General features: G+C 44.8%; 1 non-coding gene across 1 annotated transcript; it reads right to left on the bottom strand.

Annotated features, from left to right (window-relative positions):
• Window positions 1–9,936: 9,936 nt before the first annotated feature.
• On the bottom strand, window positions 9,937–10,075 carry LOC123423579. The gene has a single exon (XR_006621206.1). It is a non-coding gene; the product is annotated as a small nucleolar RNA Z247 (small nucleolar RNA).
• Between the last annotated feature and the right edge of the window lie 230 nt (window positions 10,076–10,305).

Genomic DNA, 10,305 nt, shown 5'->3' with positions numbered 1-10,305 from the left:
GAGCTAGGAGTGATAGGCCAACTTCTACAATATTGCGGTGTTTTCGTTCGGCTGAGCCATTTTGTTGATGAGCATGGGGACAAGAGACATGATGAAAAATGCCAATGCTACGAAAGAAGGAGTTAAGTTTCTCATACTCTCCTCCCTAGTCACTTTGGACTGTAAGGATATTTTTGTCAAATTGTCTCTCAACAAGTTTTTTAAACTCTTGAAAAACAGAAAAGACTTCAGACTTGAACTTAAGCAAATAGATCCATGTGAATTTGCTATAATCATCGATAAACTAACATAATATTTCTTTCTACCAAAAGAATCTCTTGCATGACCCCATACATCACTGAAAATAAGCTCTAAAGGAGCACGAGACACACTGTTTGACAAAGGATAGGGAAGTTGGTGACTCTTGGCACATTGACAAGCTTCACAAACAGACTCTGTATTGAAACTACTTGACAACGCAAGGTTGCCTTTATTGACTACTTGCTTGACTATATTTGAAGAAGGATGCCCTAATCTCTGGTGCCATCTGGCTAGTGACGGCTTAATGACAGAGTGAACTTGGCGATGATGTTTTCGATCAAAGACTCTTGATGTGATGGGGTATAGTCCTCCAATGCATCTACCGTGGTGGATGAGCTCCCTCGTTGCCCGATCCTTGATGAAAAAATAGGTAGGATGAGTTTCAAAGAAAATATTGTTGTCTGATGTCAAACGGGACATGGAAGCTAGATTCTTATCGGCTTGTGGAACATGGAGGACATCTTTAAGGACAAGATCACGTTTAAGGCTAGGGGAATTAATAGAGGATTGACCAATGTGAAGAATATCCATACCTCCACCACATGCGGTGTGAATCTGATCATTGTCGTGGTGCCTCTCTCGGAGGGCAAGCTTCTCTAGCTCGTTCGTGACATGATCTGTAGCACCAGATTCAGCGTACCAAACCGTCTCACCATCAGCTCCACCGTGTTCCTGGGTGGCTGCAATAGCATGCCGTGTGTCGGGCATGAAGTCCTCATCATATCGGTGCCAGCAGTTAATGACTTCGTGGCCCGGCTTCTTGCAAAGCTGGCATCTTGGTCAACGATTGTTGTTGTAGCCGCCGCCGTTGTAGCCGTTGTTGTAGCCACCACCGCGATCACCGCCGCCACGGTCACCACCACCACCAGGGCGAGCCTGACCCTGGTTTCCAGCGCGTCCGCCTGTTGGGGAACGACGCATGGGAAACAAAAATTTTCCTACGCGCACGAAGACCTATCATGGTGATGTCCATCTACGAGAGGGGATGAGTGATCTACGTACCCTTGTAGACCGTACAGCAGAAGCGTTAGAGAACGCGGTTGATGTAGTGGAACGTCCTCACGTCCCTCGATCCGCCCCGCGAACAATCCCGCGATCAGTCCCACGATCTAGTACCGAACGGACGGCACCTCCGCGTTCAGCACACGTACAGCTCGACGATGATCTCGGCCTTCTTGATCCAGCAAGAGAGACGGAGAGGTAGAAGAGTTCTCCGGCAGCGTGACGGCGCTCCGGAGGTTGGTGATGACCTTGTCTCAGCAGGGCTCCGCCCGAGCTCCGCAGAAACGCGATCTAGAGGAAAAACTGTGGAGATATGTGGTCGGGCTGCCGTGGAAAAGTCGTCTCAAATCAGCCCTAAAACCTCCGTATATATAGGTGGGAGGGAGGGGAGGAGGCAGCCTCAAAACCTAAAGGTTTGGCCGAAATTGGAGGTGGAGGAGTCCTACTCCAATCCTACTTGGAGTAGGATTCCACCTTCCCACTTGGAAACTCTTTCCACCTTGTGTTTTTTCCTTCTCAAACCTTATGGGCCTTAGTGGGAACTTATTCCAGCCCACTAGGGGCTGGTTTATCTCTTCCCACAGCCCATGAGACCCCTTGGGGCGTGACACCCCTCCCGATGGTCCCCGGCACCCCTCCCGGCACTCCCGGTACACTACCGATGAGCCCGAAACTTTTCCGGTAATGCACGAAAACCTTCCGGTAACCAAATGAGGTCATCCTATATATCAATCTTCGTTTCCGGACCATTCCGGAAACCCTCGTGACGTCCATGATCTCATCCGGGACTTCGAACAACATTCGGTAACCAACCATATAACTCAAATACGCATAAAACAACGTCGAACCTTAAGTGTGCAGACCCTGCGGGTTCGAGAACTATGTAGACATGACCCGAGAGACTCCTCGGTCAATATCCAATAGCGGGACCTGGATGCCCATATTGGATCCTACATATTCTACGAAGATCTTATCGTTTGAACCTCAGTGCCAAGGATTCATATAATCCCGTATGTCATTCCCTTTGTCCTTCGGTATGTTACTTGCCCGAGATTCGATCGTTAGTATCCGCATACCTATTTCAATCTCGTTTACCGGCAAGTCTCTTTACTCGTTCCGTAATACAAGATCCCGCAACTTACATTAAGTTACATTGCTTGCAAGGCTTGTGTGTGATGTTGTATTACCGAGTGGGCCCCGAGATACCTCTCCGTCACACGGAGTGACAAATCCCAGTTTCGATCTATACTAACTCAACGAACACCTTCGGAGATACCTGTAGAGCATCTTTATAGTCACCCAGTTACGTTGCGACGTTTGATACACACAAAGCATTCCTCCGGTGTCCGTGAGTTATATGATCTCATGGTCATAGGAACAAATACTTGACACGCAGAAAACAGTAGCAACAAAATGACACGATCAACATGCTACGTCTATTAGTTTGGGTCTAGTCCATCACATGATTCTCCTAATGATGTGATCCCGTTATCAAGTGACAACACTTGCCTATGGCCAGGAAACCTTGACCATCTTTGATCAACGAGCTAGTCAACTAGAGGCTTACTAGGGACAGTGTTTTGTCTATGTATCCACACAAGTATTGTGTTTCCAATCAATACAATTATAGCATGGATAATAAACGATTATCATGAACTAAGAAATATAATAATAACTAATTTATTATTGCCTCTAGGGCATATTTCCAACAGTCTCCCACTTGCACTAGAGTCAATAATCTAGTTCACATCACCATGTGATTCCAACGAATCCAACACCCATATAGTTATGGGGTCTATCACGTCTTGCTCGTGAGAGAGGTTTTAGTCAACGGTTCTGAAACTTTCAGATTCGTGCATTCTTTACAAATCTTTATGTCATCGTATAGATGCTGCTACTACGTGCTATTCGGAAATGCTCCAAATATCTACTCTACTATACGAATCCGTTTCACTACTCATAGTTATCCGGATTAGTGTCAAAGCTTGCATTGACGTAATCCTTTACGACAAACTCTTTAACCACCTCCATAATCGAGAAAAATTCCTTAGTCCATTAGTTACTAAGGATAAGTTTCGACCGCTGCTAGTGATTCAATCATGGATCACTCTCTGTACCTCTCAACATACTTTGAGTCAAGGCACACTTTAGGTGCGGTACACAGCATGGCATACTTTAGATTCTATGGCTAAGGCATAGAAGACGACCTTCGTCTATTCTCTTTATTCTGCCGTGGTCGGGTTTTGAGTCTTACTCAAATTCACACCTCACAACGCAACCAAGAACTCCTTCTTTGCTGGTCTATTTTGAACTCTTTCAAAAACTTGTCAAGGCATGCATCTTGTTGAAACTTCTATTAAGCGCTTTCGATCTATCTCCATAGATCTTTGATGCTCAACGTTCAAGTAGCGTAATCCAGGTACTCCTTTGAAAACTTCTTTCAAACAACCTTGTATGCTTTACAGAAATTCTACATTACTTCTGATCCACAATATGTCAACCACATATACCTATCAGAAATTCTATAGTGCTCCCACTCACTTCTTTGGAAATACAAGTTTCTCATAAACCTTGTACAAACCCAAAATCTTTGATCATCTCATCAAAGTGTATATTCCAACTCCGAGATGCTTGCACCAGTCCATTGAAGGATCACTGGAGCTTGCATACTTGCTAGTATCTTTAGGATCGACAAAACCTTCTGGTTGTATCACATACAATGTTTGCTCAAGGAAACCGTCGAGAAAACAATGTTTTGACATCCTACGTGCAATATTTCATAAATAATGCATCAACAACTAACATAATTCTAACAGACTTTTAGCATCGCTACGAGTGAGAAAGTCTCATCATAGTCAACTGTTTGATCTTATCGAAAACATCTTTGCGACAAGTCGAGCTTTTCTTAATAGTGACTTATCACCATCATCGTCTGTCTTCTTTTAAAGATCCATTTTTACTCAATAGTCCTATGACCATCAAGTAGTTCTACCAAAGTCTACACTTTGTTTTCACACATGGATCCTCTCTCGGATTTCATGGCTTCCAGCCATTTGTCGGAATCTGGGCCCACCATCGCTTTCTCCATAACTCGTAGGTTCACTGTTGCTCAACAACATGACCTCCAAGACAGGGTTACCGTACTACTCTGCAGCAGTACGCGACCTTGTCGACCTACGAGGTTTGTAGTAACTTGATTCGAAGCTCAATGATCATCATCATCAGCTTCCACTTCAATTGGTGTAGGCGCCACATGAACAACTTCCTGCGCCCTGCTACACACTGGTTGAAGTGATGGTTCAATAACCTCATCAAGTTCTACTACCCTCCCACTCAATTCTTTCAAGAGAAACCTTTCCTCGAGAAAGGATCCGTTTCTAGAAACAAACACTTTGCTTTCGGATCTGAGATAGGAGATGTACCCAACTGTTTTGGATATCCTATGAAGATGCATTTATCCGCTTTGGGTTCGAGCTTATCAGAGTGAAACTTTTTCACATAAGTGTCGAAACCCCAAACTTTCAAGAAACGACAGTTTAGATTTCTCTAAACCTCAGTCTATACTGTGTCATCTCAACGGAAATACGCGGTGCCCTATTTAAAGTGAGTGCAGTTGTCTCTAATGCATAACCCATAAACGATAGTGGTAATTCGATAAGAGACATCATAGTATGCACCATACCAAATAGTGCGTGGCTATGACGTTCAGACACATCATCACACTATGATGTTCCAGGTGGCATGAACTGCGAAACAATTTCCACATTGTCTTAACTGTGTACCAAAACTCGTAACTCAGATATTCATTTCCATGATCATATCATAGACAGTTTATCCTCTTGTTACGACGAACTTCACTCTGAAACGGAATTGAACTTTTCAACATTTTAGACTTGTGATTCATTAAGTAAATACTCTTGTATCTACTCAAATCGTCAGTGAAGTAAGAACATAATGATATCCACTGCGTGCCTCAGCACCCATTGGACTGCATACATCAAAATATATCACTTCCAACAAGTTACTATCTTATTTCATCTCAATGAAAACAAGGCCTTGATCATGTGGTATGATTCGCATGTCACTAGTGATTCGAAATCAGGTGAGTATAAAGATCCATCAGCATGGAGCCTCTTCATGCAATTTATACTAACATGACTCAAGCGGCAGTGCCACAAGTAAGTGGTACTATCATCATCAACTCGTATCTTTTGGCACCAATATCATGAACATGTGTAACACTACGATCGAGATTCAATAAACCATTGAAGGTGATTATTCAAGAAAATAGAGTAACCATTATTCTCTTTAAATGAATAATCATATTGCAATAAACACGATCCAATCATGTTCATGCTTAACGCAAGCACCAAATAACAATTATTTAGGTTTAACACCAATCCCGATGGTAGAGGGAGCGTGCGACGTTTGATCATATCAATCTTGGAAACACTTCCAACACGTATCGTCACCTCGCCTTTAGCTAGCCTCCGTTTATGCCGTAGCTTTCATTTCGCGTCACTAATCACTTAGCAACCGAACCGGTATCCAATACCCTCGTGCTACTAGGAGTACTAGTAAAGTACACATCAACATCATGTATATCAAATACACTTCTTTCGACTTTTGCCAGCCTTCTTATCTACCAAGTATCTTGAGTTGCTCCGCCTCAGTGGTTGTTCCCCTCATTAGAGAAGCAATTAGTCTCGGGTTTCGGTTTAATCTTGGGTCTCTTCATTAGTGCAGCAACTGTTTTGCCGTTTCACGAAGTATCCCTTCTAGCCCTTGCCTTTCTTGAAACTTAGTGGTTTTACAAACCATCAACTATTGATGCTCCTTCTTGATTTCTACTTTCGCAGTGTCAAACATCGCGAATCGCTCAAGGATCATTGTATGTATCCTTGATATGTTATAGTTCATCACGAAGCTCTCACAGCTTGGTGGCAGTGACTTTGGAGAACTATCACTATCTCATCTGGAAGATTAACTCCCACTTGATTCAAGCGATTGTCGTACTCAGACAATCTGAGCACACGCTCAACGATTGAGCCTTTCTCCTTTACTTTGTGGACAAAGAATCTTGTCGGAGGTCTCGTACCTCTTAACAAGGGCACAAGCATGAAATCACAATTTCATCTCTTTAGAACATCACTTATGTTCCTTGACGTTTTACAACGTTTTCGGCGCCTTGCTTCTAAGCCATTAAGTATTTTGCACTGAACTATCGTGTAGTCATCAGAAACGTGTATGTCGGATGTTCATAGCATCCACAGACGACGCTCGAGGTGCAGCACACCGAGTGGTGCATTAAGGACATAATCCTTCTGCGCAGCAACGAGGACAATCCTCGGTTTTACAGACCCAGTTTGCAAAGTTTTTCTACTATCAATTTTCAACTAAATTTTCTCTAGGAACATGTAAAAACAGTAGAGCTATAGCGCAAGCTACATCGTAATTCGCAAAGACCATTAGACTATGTTCATGACAATTAGTTCAATTAATCATATTACTTAAGAACTCCCACTCAAAAAGTACATCTCTCTAGTCATTTGAGTGGTACATGATCCAAATCCACTATCTCAAGTCCGATCATCACGTGAGTCGAGAATAGTTTCAGTGGTAAGCATCTCTATGCTAATCATATCAACTATACGATTCATGCTCGACCTTTCGGTCTCATGTGTTCCGAGGCCATGTCTGCACATGCTAGGCTCGTCAAGATTAACCCGAGTGTTCCGCGTGCGCAACTGTTTTGCACCCGTTGTATGTGAACGTTGAGTCTATCACACCCGATCATCACGTGGTGTCTCGAAACGACGAACTGTAGCAACGGTGCACAGTCGGGGAGAACACAATTTCGTCTTGAAATTTTAGTGAGAGATCACCTCATAATGCTACCGTCGTTCTAAACAAAATAAGGTGCATAAAAGGATTAACATCACATGCAATTCATAAGTGACATGATATGGCCATCATCACGTGCTTCTTGATCTCCATCACCAAAGCACCGGCACGATCTTCTTGTCACCGGCGTCACACCATGATCTCCATCATCATGATCTCCATCAACGTGTCGCCATCGGGGTTGTCGTGCTACTCATGCTATTACTACTAAAGCTACGTCCTAGCAAAATAGTAAACGCATCTGCAAGCACAAACGTTAGTTATAAAGACAACCCTATGGCTCCTGCCGGTTGCCGTACCATCGACGTGCAAGTCGATATTTCTATTACAACATGATCATCTCATACATCCAATATATCACATCACATCGTTGGCCATATCACATCACAATCATACCCTGCAAAAACAAGTTAGACGTCCTCTAATTTTGTTGTTTGCATGTTTTACGTGGTGACCATGGGTATCTAGTAGGATCGCATCTTACTTACGCAAACACCACAACGGAGATATTTGAGTTGCTATTTAACCTCATCCAAGGACCTCCTCGGTCAAATCCGATTCAACTAAAGTTGGAGAAACCGACACTTGCCAGTCATCTTTGAGCAAAGGGGGTTACTCGTAACGATGAAACCAGTCTCTCGTAAGCGTACGAGTAATGTCGGTCCAAGCCGCTTCAATCCAACAATAACGCGGAATCAAGAAAAGACTAAGGAGGGCAGCAAAACGCACATCACCGCCCACAAAAAACTTTTGTGTTCTACTCGAGAAGACATCTACGCATGAACCTAGCTCATGATGCCACTGTTGGGGAACGACGCATGGGAAACAAAATTTTTCCTACGCGCACGAAGACCTATCATGGTGATGTCCATCTACGAGAGGGGATGAGTGATCTACGTACCCTTGTAGACCGTACAGCAGAAGCGTTAGAGAACGCGGTTGATGTAGTGGAACGTCCTCACGTCCCTCGATCCGCCCCGCGAACAATCCCGCGATCAGTCCCACGATCTAGTACCGAACGGACGGCACCTCCGCGTTCAGCACACGTACAGCTCGACGATGATCTCGGCCTTCTTGATCCAGCAAGAGAGACGGAGAGGTAGAAGAGTTCTCCGGCAGCGTGACGGCGCTCCGGAGGTTGGTGATGACCTTGTCTCAGCAGGGCTCCGCCCGAGCTCCGCAGAAACGCGATCTAGAGGAAAAACTGTGGAGGTATGTGGTCGGGCTGCCGTGGAAAAGTCGTCTCAAATCAGCCCTAAAACCTCCGTATATATAGGTGGGAGGGAGGGGAGGAGGCAGCCTCAAAACCTAAAGGTTTGTCCGAAATTGGAGGTAGAGGAGTCCTACTCCAATCCTACTTGGAGTAGGATTCCACCTTCCCACTTGGAAACTCTTTCCACCTTGTGTTTTTTCCTTCTCAAACCTTATGGGCCTTAGTGGGAACTTATTCCAGCCCACTAGGGGCTGGTTTATCTCTTCCCACAGCCCATGAGACCCCTTGGGGCGTGACACCCCTCCCGATGGTCCCCGGCACCCCTCCCGGCACTCCCGGTACACTACCGATGAGCCCGAAACTTTTCCGGTAATGCACGAAAACCTTCCGGTAACCAAATGAGGTCATCCTATATATCAATCTTCGTTTCCGGACCATTCCGGAAACCCTCGTGACGTCCGTGATCTCATCCGGGACTCTGAACAACATTCGGTAACCAACCATATAACTCAAATACGCATAAAACAACGTCGAACCTTAAGTGTGCAGATCCTGCGGGTTCGAGAACTATGTAGACATGACCCGAGAGACTCCTCGGTCAATATCCAATAGCGGGACCTGGATGCTCATATTGGATCCTATATATTCTACGAAGATCTTATCGTTTGAACCTCAGTGCCAAGGATTCATATAATCCCGTATGTCATTCCCTTTGTCCTTCGGTATGTTACTTGCCCGAGATTCGATCGTTAGTATCCGCATACCTATTTCAATCTCGTTTACCGGCAAGTCTCTTTACTCGTTCCGTAATACAAGATCCCGCAACTTACATTAAGTTACATTGCTTGCAAGGCTTGTGTGTGATGTTGTATTACCGAGTGGGCCCCGAGATACCTCTCCGTCACACGGAGTGACAAATCCCAGTCTCGATCTATACTAACTCAACGAACACCTTCGGAGATACCTGTAGAGCATCTTTATAGTCACCCAGTTACGTTACGACGTTTGATACACACAAAGCATTCCTCCGGTGTCCGTGAGTTATATGATCTCATGGTCATAGGAACAAATACTTGACACGCAGAAAACAGTAGCAACAAAATGACACGATCAACATGCTACGTCTATTAGTTTGGGTCTAGTCCATCACATGATTCTCCTAATGATGTGATCCCGTTATCAAGTGACAACACTTGCCTATGGCCAGGAAACCTTGACCATCTTTGATCAACGAGCTAGTCAACTAGAGGCTTACTAGGGACAGTGTTTTGTCTATGTATCCACACAAGTATTGTGTTTCCAATCAATACAATTATAGCATGGATAATAAACGATTATCATGAACTAAGAAATATAATAATAACTAATTTATTATTGCCTCTAGGGCATATTTCCAACACCGCCGCCATTGTTTCCGCGACCGCGCCCTTGCTGTCCACGCCCACGGCCACGTCCGCGGGAGGCGGCGTTGACAGAGGATTGACGTAGATTGGTTCCCTGCAGCATGCTGAGACGGGCGTCGAAGCTCAGAAGTTGGTTGTAGAGCTCTTGAACCGTAACCAGTTCGACCCGCGCGGCCAAGGCCGAGATCACGGGGTTGTAGTCGATGTCGAGGCCGGCTATGACGTGGGAGATGATCTCAGCATCCCCGAGCGGTGCACCGGTGCAGGCAACTTCATCTGTAAGGGTTTTAATCTTCCCAAGGTATTCTGCCATGGTTAGGTTACCTTTTTGCAGATTGCTGAGCGCCATCCTTGTGTTGATCTTTTGAGCTTGTGTTTGTGCAGCAAACATGGCAGGATGGAAGTCCATACCTCGGCCGGCGTCTGGAGCATCGCCACTTGCACGAGAACCTCTCGAGAGAGAGATCCCATGAGGTATCCTTG

This window comes from Hordeum vulgare, chromosome 1H (assembly GCF_904849725.1).
Source record: "Hordeum vulgare subsp. vulgare chromosome 1H, MorexV3_pseudomolecules_assembly, whole genome shotgun sequence".
Taxonomy (NCBI): domain Eukaryota; kingdom Viridiplantae; phylum Streptophyta; class Magnoliopsida; order Poales; family Poaceae; genus Hordeum; species Hordeum vulgare.
Note: the sequence above shows the minus strand (reverse complement) of the source record. Positions and strands in the feature narration are given on the sequence as shown.